Here is a 12,615-nt window from a genome sequence, read left to right on the forward strand (position 1 = left end):
GTGAATGGGGTGGAGAGAGGGTAAAAGTCCAGGCAGAAGAAGTGGGTTCAAGTGAGAATGGTATGTTGGAAGAACTTCAAAAAGTTCAGTATACACTGGAACATGGAGTATAAAATAAAAGTAATGAAAGAGAGAGGGAGTTATGTAGTAGTTAAAATTGAGGGCCCAAAGGACAGACTGCTTGAATTTGAAGCTTCACTGTGTCACTTACTCCTTATTGTACTGGGGCATGTTATTTAATCTCACTGTGCTTCAGTTTACTTATCTGTGAACTCAAGATAATGTTATCTCACTTGGCGTTTTGAATATTCAGTAGGGTATGGATTAAAGGAATTTAGCATAGGGTCTGATAAACAATAAGTCTCAATAAATGCTAGTTGCTGCTGTTTGACTTGTGAAATAAGCAGGGAAGAGATCATTATGATTTATGCAGGGCATGTCAGGGAACTAGATAGTCCGTCCATTCCTGACAACCTTTGAGACATTATGTGTTGCTAGTCCAATTATTTTTCTATCATTATTATTACAAATGAATACTTTTCCTATTTCCCAGAATCATCTCCAAGATATTGAACAGAAAATTGATGTGCTGGCTTCATGTTAGTTCAAAGAGGAGTAGGGGCAGAGGGAGAAGAGGGGAATTGTGCACTGTCTTTATGAAAGCACTTGCTGAAAACACAATTCAATTTATCTACAGAGACATATTTCAGGGGTATGTTTGTGATAAAACATACAACAAAATTCAATAAATCACAGGCAATGAAAATAATAGAAAGAATGTATATAATCATAAATAAACCCATTTTATTATATTTGAACATACATTTTATTGGTATATATATATTTTTAATGGGCACCTGATGTTTGCTAAAATGAAGCTAAAGTTCTGGAACAGTGTTTGCAATGCATCTCCCTCATCTCTCACCCGGTAGCTTTTACCTGTTCTAGGAAAGAGACAACCTAAGTAATTCAGTGCTTTGGGGAGTCTGAATCATTGGAATAATTACCTTAATTCTCCATTAAAAGAAAGCTATTTTAAAAGGGACGTTGTTTGATTGACATTTGTCTGCATTTTTTAAAAGATAGACAAAAGAGGTATTTAGTATAATTATTGACTTTCACTGCATTACACAATATGAAGTGATAAGGGCCCAAATCCTGAAGATGTAGGATACCTTATTGCAGACTCTTTTCTGGTCACTTAGTAGGCAACCCTTATTTCCTATTAATTAAATGTCAACTGTACAAGTAATCAGCAGTGAAATTGACCATCTATTTGTAAGAGGGTAAGAAGGGTTATTTTTAAGCTTCATTAAATTCTTTGTGCTTTCTGTTGTTCATTTGTTGCATTGTCTGCTTTTGGCACAAAAGTGTCAACAGGTGTAACAAAGTTTAAATGAATGCGGGATGCCAACTGCTTCTCTAACTCTGGCATGAGAAAGGACCTCCTGTAAGAAGAGCTGCCTCCTGAAGCATTTTGTTCGCTGTCATTGGCTGGAGCTCATGTCATAGTACAAGACAGCAGCCAACTTATGAATAGGCAAGCTGCCATCTAAACAGATGGGCAAGTGTTTGGCAGCCAAGAGGCCAAGTACATACAGCAAATATAGGTATCAGGGCCTCAGTTCCAACTGAGATTGCTGAAAAGTCTGTTTGTCCTAATATCATATGAGCTGTTGGGACAGTTTTGATCAGTTTTTAAGGCACAAATGACATTAAATACTATTCAAATAAACATTTCAATACTTTGATTGACTATCAAGAACTTACTTAGAAAAGTGGAAAATAAAACTGGGAAAAGAAACGTTTTAAAAGAACACTAAATGTGTAAAAATTGGATTTTACACTGATATGCAATATGTTCATGTGATGAAGGAACACTTTTTTAATACCTTTGTATTGACCCCTTAGAGCAACTATTCTGAGAGCAAGAATAATTTTTTGGGTATGTTTGTGATAATGCATACAACAAAACTTAATAAATTACAGGCAACTAAAACAATATAAATAATGCATATTATTTTAAATTAAAGCTCTATGAGGAAAAAGGTCTTGTAAATCTTACTGTTTCTGCTTCTCAGTGCTAAGTAGGTGCTCATTAAATGCTTATGGAATGAATGTATAGTTAAAACAATTATCTGGTTACCTTGTAACATTTACTAATCATGTTTCAAATAAGTTCAACATAATATAAAACAAAATTTTCTGCAACAATGAACCTAATTGAATCTCTTTGAGGACTCAAGACAGCTTTAAAAAATTCAGTTTAAATGTATGAATGTTTGAATGAAATTTGTGGTGATTTAAAATTTGCATTTGGAATTTTTGTCAGAGTCAGAGATATCATTGATATCATATTGATATCATATTTATTTTAAATATATGCAGACAAATACAGAAATCACTCCATATGCAGGTTAGTATACACATACATATTTTTTAGCTTTGTCCATTGAGATATATGCTAAGCAGTGACACCCCAGTAGCAATAAGCACAGCTAGCATCCAAATCTTGGTTCCTAAACACTATTCTCCAATCAAAGGGGATAAGAGTACTTAGACAAATAACTGATTCTAGAGATGGGGAAGAAAATGTACAAGATTAACTTCGAGTAGTAAAGAAGTACTTACAGAAGGAAAAAAAAAAAAAAGGATGGGGTCTTATCAAAAGGACACTAGTGCTAACCTAAAAGAGAACCCAATGGCCAAACCTGCAACATTTTGAGCAATAAACAAATAATAATAGCATTGGATTATGCTAGGGTTTGAATGGGTTCCCTCTAAAATTCGTGTTGAAACTGAATGGCCAATGTGATAATATTAAGAGGCGTGGTGGCCTTTAAGAGGTAATGAGGCCATGAGGGCTCCTCTCTCATAAATGGGATTAAGTCCTTTATAAAAAAGGCTTCACAGAGTATTCAGTCCTCTGGCTCTTTTGCCTTCTTCCATGTGAAGACAGAGCATTTCCCCACTCTGGAGGGTACAGCAACAAGGCACCATCTTGAAAGCAGAGAGTAGCCCTCACCAGACAACCCAACTTACCAGCACCTTGACCTTGGATTTCCAGTCTTCAGAACTGAAAGAAAATAAATTTCTCTTCTTTATAAATTACCCAGTCTACAGTATTTTGTTATAGCAGCATAAAATGGACTAAGCCAGATTATAACACAAGAACTCATATATGTATACTGATATAAATAAACAAACAAACAAATAAATAAATAGTAGAAAAGGATCAAATCTTATGCACAGAAGAATTTCATGCAATAAGTGTACAAGGACTGAGGCAATAGAAAATCACAATTATAATGTCACAATAATAATTACAGCAGGAAAATTTACTGATAAATGCTAAAATTAGTGGGTATAACTTTAAGGAGAAACAGGATATTTGTACAGCCTTAAAGTGTCTACCATCAAATATTTATTAAATATTACAAATTATTTGATATTTCTTCATCCAGGAGAAGGAGCTTAATTCCTCATCCCTTGGATACAGGTTGAACTTAGTGACTTGCTTCCCGAGAATAGAGTATGGAGAAGGAAAAATAGTGGAGAAACCTGGTGGACACTACCGTAGCCAAGTGATAAAAGTTATTAATAACATCACCAGGAAGAAGTCATGTTGACATCATGTACATCATGGTAGGATGAAATGTTCTGCTCAAAATCCATAAGCTCAGTTTAATCATGAGATAACATTGGACAAACCCAAATAGAATACATTCTACAAAAAACTTGACCTGTATACTCTTCAAAAGTGTCACGGTAATGAAAAATGACAAAAGACCAGGAAACCATCACTAATTTGAGGTGCCTAAGGAGACATGATGATTAAATACAATATGGCATCCTGGAATGGATCTACGAACAGAAAAGGACATTTTTGGAAAACGTGGTGAAGTCTGAATAAAGTCTCTAGCTCAGTTAATAGTATTGCACTATTAATTCTTAATTTCAAAAGAGGTAACATTGTTATGTCAGATGTCAACATTAGGGAAGCTGGGTGAAGCTTTCGTTCACCAGAAAATCTATCTTTGCAGCTTTTCTGTAAATGTAAGCTTACATAAAGTTTAAAAAGTTATATTTAAAAATTAATATGAATTTACTAACATATAGTTTGACTTGGACTTAGAGACAGAGAGTAGAACGTAAATATAATTTTGTTTATATGATTTTTTGATACAAAGATTCCATGTTATTAGTATTATGGAATAAATTTAAGATACCTTGCTAAAAACTGCTCTTAAATTCAAATAAGTATGAGAAAACATTTTAATTAGGATTATCATATTCAGAGCAAGCTGTAATACTAGAAATATGGCTACCTTTTTTTTTATTTTTTAAGAATAATCAACTTTGTAGACTTCAGTTTTATCGACGAACTGTTAACAGATGGCCATGTAAGAGTCACTATTTTTTGAATATAACTCATGAAAATCTGAGTTGGATTTCCAAAACTAATTTAGCCTTGAAAAGTTTTCCCTCCAAAATAACTGCAAACACACCTACTTAAAGTGGAATATCTTTTTACAGCTGGTGAAACTTTGTTTGAATAAAATAATTTAAAATCACAGGGTAAAATCCTACAATAGTCTTCAGGTTCCATCTGTGAGCCTACCTGGAATAGAGGATGCAAAGAATAATACATTGTAATAGATCATTGATAATTGCACAAACCTCTGAACAAATCACTTCAGGAAACTTGAGTTTCTTATACTTGTTTAGGAATGAAAAGTTATAATAGGTTTCTTGAATAGGGGGGTGGGTTGACAAAGATCACACAGAAAAGGCTTGGTGTGGTCCTAGTTTAAATTCCTTTATTTCTAATCATCTTGAAAATTCAGGAAACGATTCACAAAATCCCCAAATTCAAACTGCATTCATTAAGAGCAAAAATGTGAAAAGAATTGCTAAGATGTTTTAAAGTAAAGTTTTCTATTTTACCACATTTCACCAAATTACGATTTGGGGCAAGTGGGAGATTCAGTGTATTTGTGTGAATTCTGGGAAATGGGTTCATGGAGGGAAGAAGGTCTAGAAGAAGGAAATTTCAGTGTTCTGAATTCGAACTTCTTTATCTTTTTTTTTTTTTTTTTGGTATCTTTCAGTTATTTAATTAGGTTCTTTGTGAAAATGTAGCATACCAATCTGTGAGGATAAACTCCATTTGTCAGGGCAAACACAGATCGCAGGTAGCCCTGGAGCTAGGAATAGCCTGATTTTTGGTAAAATTTGGGAGTTCACAGCTTTCTGATCCACCTTGTGCTGTTCTACAATCTCATATTTCTCTTTTTCTGTGTGGAATATCTCACCCTCCTGGTGTCTGAGCTTCTGCAGCTGCTGCTTCTTGAAGTAAGCATCCATAAGATGTTCAGGGATTTTCACATTGCTGCTATCTATTTTTGTGGAGGTGGTGATGACAAATTTCTGGTGTGTCCTTTGCAGAGGAACTCGATTGGGGGACAGAGGTCCAGTTACAAGTAACAAGCCACTGCCCAGTTGCTTCAGGAAAACCACCTTCTTCCCTCTGTGGTGCCTGGTGAGGATCGTTAGAATGGTCCCGGGAGTGGTGCTAGCTCTCAGTTTTCTCACATGTTGGCTAAAGGGTTTTTTGCTGTGACTCAACAGCTTTGGAGGCACATCTTCAGGTGGATAATATCTAGGCATTTTGCGAAGTTTAACCACTGAGTACCACCATTCTTGTTACCACCAACTGATTTTGTAATAAATGGCGAGGACCTTCTCCTTCTTCTTTTCAACCTTAGATTTAGGCACTGAATATTTCCTCCTGTACATGACCTTTCTAGAATACATAGCAGATCAGGAATATCTGCCTATTTCCTCTGAGGAGAACAGGATGTCGGCTGCAGTGGGGCATCTTGGCTTCAGGTTTCTTCTCTTTAGTATCTGGCTTCTCAACTTTTTCACCCACCATCTTGTGAAATGGGAAAGAGAGCCAAATTTCTTTATCTCATGTTTGAGATCTTTCTTGTTTGTTTCAAGTTTATTTTTCAAATTATTCAGGTCAGAAAGTATTTGGTAGCAAAGAAAATACGACTGCTCAAACTAGCTCAACAAACAAACAAATAAAAAAAGATTTATTTGGAGGGGAGAATTAATTTTAAGACTGAAACCACTCTTTTCCATAAAGGGGTGCAAGGAGAGAACTGGGGTAAGGGCCTAAAGTTTTTGAAAAGGCATAGGCTTAGCTAAAAATAATAATAATCCCCTATCTCGTCATTTGCTTGATAATGATTAGTTGTCCCCTTGTTTGCTTCTCTATAGTTGCTACTCTGGAGTCACATAGCTGGTGGTCATAAAGACTCTTAACTCTCTCCGTAGGTAACATCAACTTTCTGAAATCTAAAGAAAGTTTCTGAGATGTCTTCCAGGCGCCGCATTCTGAAGGAACGGCTGACCCACCCAGACCAGTGGCCCATATCAAGAAACTGACTCAACTGGCCTTGTGACCCCCACCTAAGAACCTGGTCAGCAAAGAAGACAATTTCTACATGCCTATGGTTCATTCTGCCCTGAACCCAGCCAATTAGCAGACCCAATTGCATAGCATTTTGCCTGCCAAACTGTCTTTAAAAACCATTTCTCCAAAATTTTGGGGAAGGCAGATTTGAGAAATTCTCCCCATCTCCCCACTTAGCAATGAGAATTAAACCCTTTCTCTCCTATAACACCTGCTGTCTCATTGTATCGGTTTCCTCTGGGCAGTGGGCAGTGAACCTGGTTGGGCAGTAACAAGACCGTAAGGACCCCCATGCAGGAAATATAGGCAGGACTTGAAAGTGATGGTTTAATAAAAATAAAAATAATAATAGCAGCTAACATTACTTACCAGGTGCTTGGTACTCTCTGTATATTATCTCATTTAATTTTCAAAATGACCCAAAGGTAATTACTCTTTCTATTTCATCTCCTATTTTACATGGAGGTTTGGTTGCTTTCCTGACATCAATGTGCTTATTAGAGGAAGAGCTGGGATTGATTCCTGGTGGCTCAGTACCAGAGACCACCTGTTTAGACATTCTACCATGTATCTCTCTGTATATTGGCTCCATTTCTTCCTTCCTTCAGGGTTCCTCTACAGGACACTTGCTTCTGCATCCCCATGATAACTACTGTTTGCACATGCCTTTGCTTTGCCACAGCTCTGACTCCAGTTCCATGATCTTGCTGCTTTGCTTCCCAGAGCTAAATGACTCAATCTCGCAATATTCCTGTTGCAGGTTTCTGGAACAGATAATTGGATTAATTCATCCTGTGTCAGAAATTCAACTCTGATCCAATCAGGTGAGGGAGGGAGAGACAGAGAGAAAGAGAGAAAATGGCAGGTTCAGATCACCTTATGCGAATAAGGTAGGTGAGACCTTTCCCTTTAGTAAGGGCTGAAGGTGGAATAGATTGTCTTGGAAAGGTTCAACACTCTGGATGCTATGGCTAGCATCTTTTTTCACCTACCTTGCTGTCCTTATTTTTCATACCTGTTCTATGGATTCTTTGTTGTTTTCAGACAAATATATTCTTTAGTCTCTGAACATGTTGAATGCATTTCAACATCAGTGCTTTTGCTCACTCCATTTTTCTGGCCTGGAATTTATCTGTCCTTATGACTCAACCGCTCTGATTATTATCAGTGCTTCAAGGCCCAAACCAACTCATAGTTTGCAACCCTGCTCCCACATCTGACCTCCTACAGAACTTGTCTTAGCACATGCCTGCACTTTATTAGAGGCCCTCTTACATTGTTATTTATATTTTTTATTAGTATTGTATGTCTTTTCTCCCCAACTAGGTCAATTACTTAAGACATAGATTTCTTGAGATCTTAATCTATGTATTTAAATTTGTATTCCAACCCAATTGTGGCAATTTTATACATTGATTAATGTACCTACTGACTGATTAGAAGAAAGAAAGAAAAAAGATCCAAAAAGCACAATGGGAACAGAAAATGGAGGCTTGTTGGCCTGAAAGGAAAGTGGAGATATTTAAAACTTGAGTTTTCATTCACCTTATTTTTTTATTCTTTCGTAGGATTTAGAACAGAATTTCAATTCCTAATGGATGAAAGGTTTTCCCTTCAATCCTTGAGTCTCATCTCTTTCCAGGTAATTGTTGGCTGTTGATTAGTATTTTAATGTCTGACTGACAAACATACCTTCTCAAGTCTTTAGGTTATTCTTGTACACTGAATAAATTTAACTTATGAATAAGCTAAATATTAAATTGTCTTAAATGTTCCAATGCTAATTATAAACAGTAAAATTTTACTTTGAGATTAAAATGTGAAACACAAAATTATATCAAGTATACATTTAACAGTGGAATTATGATCAACTCTGACTCTAGGCCAAATTTCTTAAAAATTATAAACAAAATGCCATATTTATTATTTTCATTTCTATTTATATACATTATTTCACTAGGTTAAATACATTCATTGACTAATTTACAAAAAGCCATTTCAAATAATTTGGACTTATTTCCCTAGCTCAATTTCTGGAATTTATTTTTTATTGGCAAATGTTGCCCGTACTACCTGAGAACTAGTAAAGACTAGAGATGTAGAGGTGTCGAGCTCTAGAGCAGTTTGTCTCACAATCCTGGTGATTAGGTTACATCTGTTCCAGTGGTCTCTTAGATCTAGTTCTGTGTTTTAGTTGAAGTAATACTAGAAATTTGAGGCAAAATACAGCCTTCCAAGTTACAGCCATTCATTTGTTCAACAAAGACTTTCTGAGCACCTACTTTGTGCCATCATTCCAGGTTGGACCCAGAGAAAAGTTTTCATGTAAGTGGGCTTGAGTTTGCCAACCTTTCCACCTCTCCCTCTGTTAGGAACTCACTTCTCAGGTTGTGGATGCTGTGTGCTGATGGACCCAGCTCCATGATCCATGCCTTGACCCTCTCTCCCTGGGAAGTGCTCCACAGTCATTCTTCTTGGTCCAGTCTTAGGCAATATGTTTATTTTTTCATAAGAAATTTCCCAATATATAATACTTTATCCTAATAAGACTTTTAAACTTTAAGTATCTCTACTCAGAGTAAAACATACATTTTACATTGTGACCTACATGTAAAAGTACATGTATGCACGTGAAATTAGTGTTTTATGGGACAATACTTGCTGTTAAAAATCCAACAAAAATCATAAAGTTAATATTGAATATGATTTTATTGATAGTGCAGTGCAACATTGTATTCTATTTCATTTAAATACCAATCTGAACCTACTAAATTTACCTCAAGACCTACTAAAGGGTCATGAACAAGACCCTTGAGTATTTTTTCTAATTTTAGTATTTTTAGTATCTTACATTTTTTATTGAAAGGTGTTTCTGGCGTGAAAGTGGTTTTATTCATACCTTATATTATACAAAGGCAGGGGATGCTGCTCTATGACATTCATCCATGTTTCCCCAGAATTTCTACTTTGTTGTGAAGAGTGTCTTCTGAGTCTAACAGAGTTTGGGCAAAGTGAAGGACCAGCTGAGGGAAGCTTACAACCTTAAGGAGTCCTTTAATTCTCTCTATCATTTAGACTCCACAGGATTCTTGGGAAAGGCTTCACTGAGCAATTAAACACTGAGAAATTCACCTGTATATCCAAATTTGGAAAAGTGATGAATATGCAATTTTGCCCTCAGATATGGCTCTAGACTCCTCCTTCCTCCATTCAAATAAGTGGATGCTTATTAAGCATCTCCCATGGTGTTTTAAAGTTAAGTTTAAGTAGGCGTCATGACACAGAAAGTTATTTTTTCCATACTTAAGAGGATTGTATAACATCTAATGTGATCAGACTTCTTACTGAGTAATGAATATGGAAATTAGATAGTTGGACTACAGTAGAAGGTTAAGATGAACTTCAAGAATTTAAATAAATAAGGCTGAAAGGATGTGGGTAACTTTTGTGTATCTGGGAGTGAAGAGTGAGTGGTAATAGTTGTTTGGGACACATTTTTTAAATCTAATAATTCTTAAAACAATTGTTTTGGCCTCTCATAATTGAATACTACTATGAACAGCTTTTAAATTAAGAGAGGTACTCTGGACTTGATGAAAAATGTTTCTGCATTTTACTTAGAAACAGCTATATTTCTGATTTGGGGGAATGATTTTGGGAAGATGTTTCTTAATAGCCTTGGTATAAAATAGAGACTTGTCAAGGTATTTCATGCTTTGTGATTATGTTCCTTCAATTTTAAATCCACTGACCCTATGAGCCCAGTTTAACCAGAGCCAGGTTTAAGGCTTAAGGTTCAACATTTATTGTCCTGCTATGGGTACTCTTGTTCTCTTTCTTTATCCTTTAAATGTCTAGTCTTCTTAGTTTTTTATTATTTTGATTTTATGCATACAGTCACTTCTGGTTATGGTTACATAAGTGAAAGACATCTAGATCAATAGATGCTATACTTGTCGTTTTCATTAGACAGGAACTTTTTCAAGAAAATGAATTAAATCCTTTGCTTCCTTCATGATTGTCTATAACCCCTAGTGTTCTGTTCATAAATATACTCAATATATGCTATTGATGTGCTGACCAGCTGCTCATAAACTAAATATTTTACAGATTCTACCTAGAAATAGGGTTCAAGAGGGTCAAAAATTAAGTAATCTTCCGATAAAACCTTCCTAATAAAGCTAAATTTGAATTCCAATTCAAGTCAAATACTCAGGGGTGGAAGGAAGGCTCTTTGAAGTCATTATACAAAATAACCAGTCAAAGCTACTGTACTTAAATATCATACATTTATTCAGTAGCTATATCTAGTTGATATGTAAAAGTAAGGAACACTTAGATCAGATGATATATTGCATTTAGGAATGGGTTTAGAATAAGTTTCATATTGGAAGAAGGCATGGCATAGAAATTTCCATGTCTAAGTGCATGTGTAAGGATTCACATTTACATGTACACACATACACAGGCACACCCGATTAATAGAATAGTGAAAAAAACTATAAGCTGTGCTTAGGGACATATTTTAATAGCCATCTTCCACCTCATAGGACCTTAGCTGAAATTATGATTTCTAAAAGAGCAAAAAAAATTAAAAACAAAAAGTCATGTGTGCATATAATATATATAATGTTAGTATCTCTAACATATTCTGTTCCAAGGAATATAAAACTTTTTAAACAAAAAACAGATACTTTTTGGGCATCCTCTTAATAACTAGGCTAAAAATTTCTTTTTTTCCTCCTTCTTTTGATAATCTGGTAGCTCCAAGACAGATAGCCTTGCTAAGTTAAAAACAAAAAGAAAAAGGGACAGAAGGAAAGCAAAGAAAAAAAGAAAGAATGCTATTTCTCTTACTTGAAAATGTAATTACTATACCAGAAATGTCCACAAAGTCCTGAAAACTGAACAGAACTCATAAAATTCATAGCACGAAAACTGTAGAAAACTGTTTTCTGTTACTATTTTACATGTATATTTTTATATGCAAAAACACAGAGGAGGGCTTTATTTAGATTTACGTACATTGTTGTATTTATTCAACTTAGTTATTAAGGCTCCATATGCTGTGTATTATATCATGCATGTTACCTTTCACACCAAAGCTTTAAAGTATTTGTCACATGAATTACTATTCAGTATGTTTGAGTAGAAGCAGAAGCTTGGAAAGTAGATACCACCTGAGACAGCGCAATAGTCCAGTACCACTAAGGCTCAAGTTCATCAAATTCTCAAACTTTGGGAACATAATAATGGAGATTGTATACCAGAGGCAGTATGATCTACAGTAAAGGTCTTCACATTGGTGTCAAGTATCAACTTTCAAAGAGGTATGCACACATAGATGTTCTTAAGGGAGTCAATTTTCAGAACTTCAACTTCCATATATAGCATCTTTAGAACTGATTATCCAAAGAAGAAACCTGAATTTACAGTAGTTCCTTCACTTTACAAAAGAAAGACACGTTCTTCACCTTTCCTATAATTTGCTATTATGCATGACCCTGGGATATAAAGACCTCAGGTATTTCAAGAACTCACTAGCTAATAATCAAGGCATTTTAAACTCTAGGACTTTCTGTCTTTCTCAGTCTTTTTTTTTTTTTTTCCTGAGATAGGGTCTCACTCTGTTGCCCAGGCTAGAGTGCCATGGCATCAGCCTAGCTCACAGCAACCTCAAACTCCTGGGCTCAAGTGATCCTCCTGCCTCAGCCTCCCAAGTAGCTGGGACTACAGGTACTCATCACCATATCTGGATAATTTTTTGTTTCTATTTTTAGTTGGCCAGCTAATTTGTTTTTATTTTTAGTAGAAATGGGGGTCTCACTCTTGCTCAGGCTGATCTCAAACTCCAGACCTCAAGGGATCCTCCTGCCTTTGCTTCCCAGAGTGCTAACAGTATAGGCATGAGCCACCCTGCCCAGCCTCTTTCTCAGTATTAACCATATTTCTGTTCAGAGTTAACTTTGATGTTAGCACTGAGATATCTGTGTCTGTTTGGAAACATTCTGAATTTATAATAGCCAAAGCTGTGAGATTAGAGGCAATGATTATTTTTCAGTGTAACTGAAATCTTTGAGACTACCAAAATTATCAAGATACATGGAGTAAAGTTTAGACATATATTTTAT

At 35.5% G+C, this 12,615-nt stretch overlaps 1 pseudogene; it reads right to left on the reverse strand.

Annotated features, from left to right (window-relative positions):
• Window positions 1-5,111: 5,111 nt before the first annotated feature.
• Window positions 5,112-5,938, reverse strand: LOC123634846 (annotated as a pseudogene).
• Between the last annotated feature and the right edge of the window lie 6,677 nt (window positions 5,939-12,615).

Source organism: Lemur catta, chromosome 3, assembly GCF_020740605.2.
Source record: "Lemur catta isolate mLemCat1 chromosome 3, mLemCat1.pri, whole genome shotgun sequence".
Lineage (NCBI taxonomy): Eukaryota > Metazoa > Chordata > Mammalia > Primates > Lemuridae > Lemur > Lemur catta.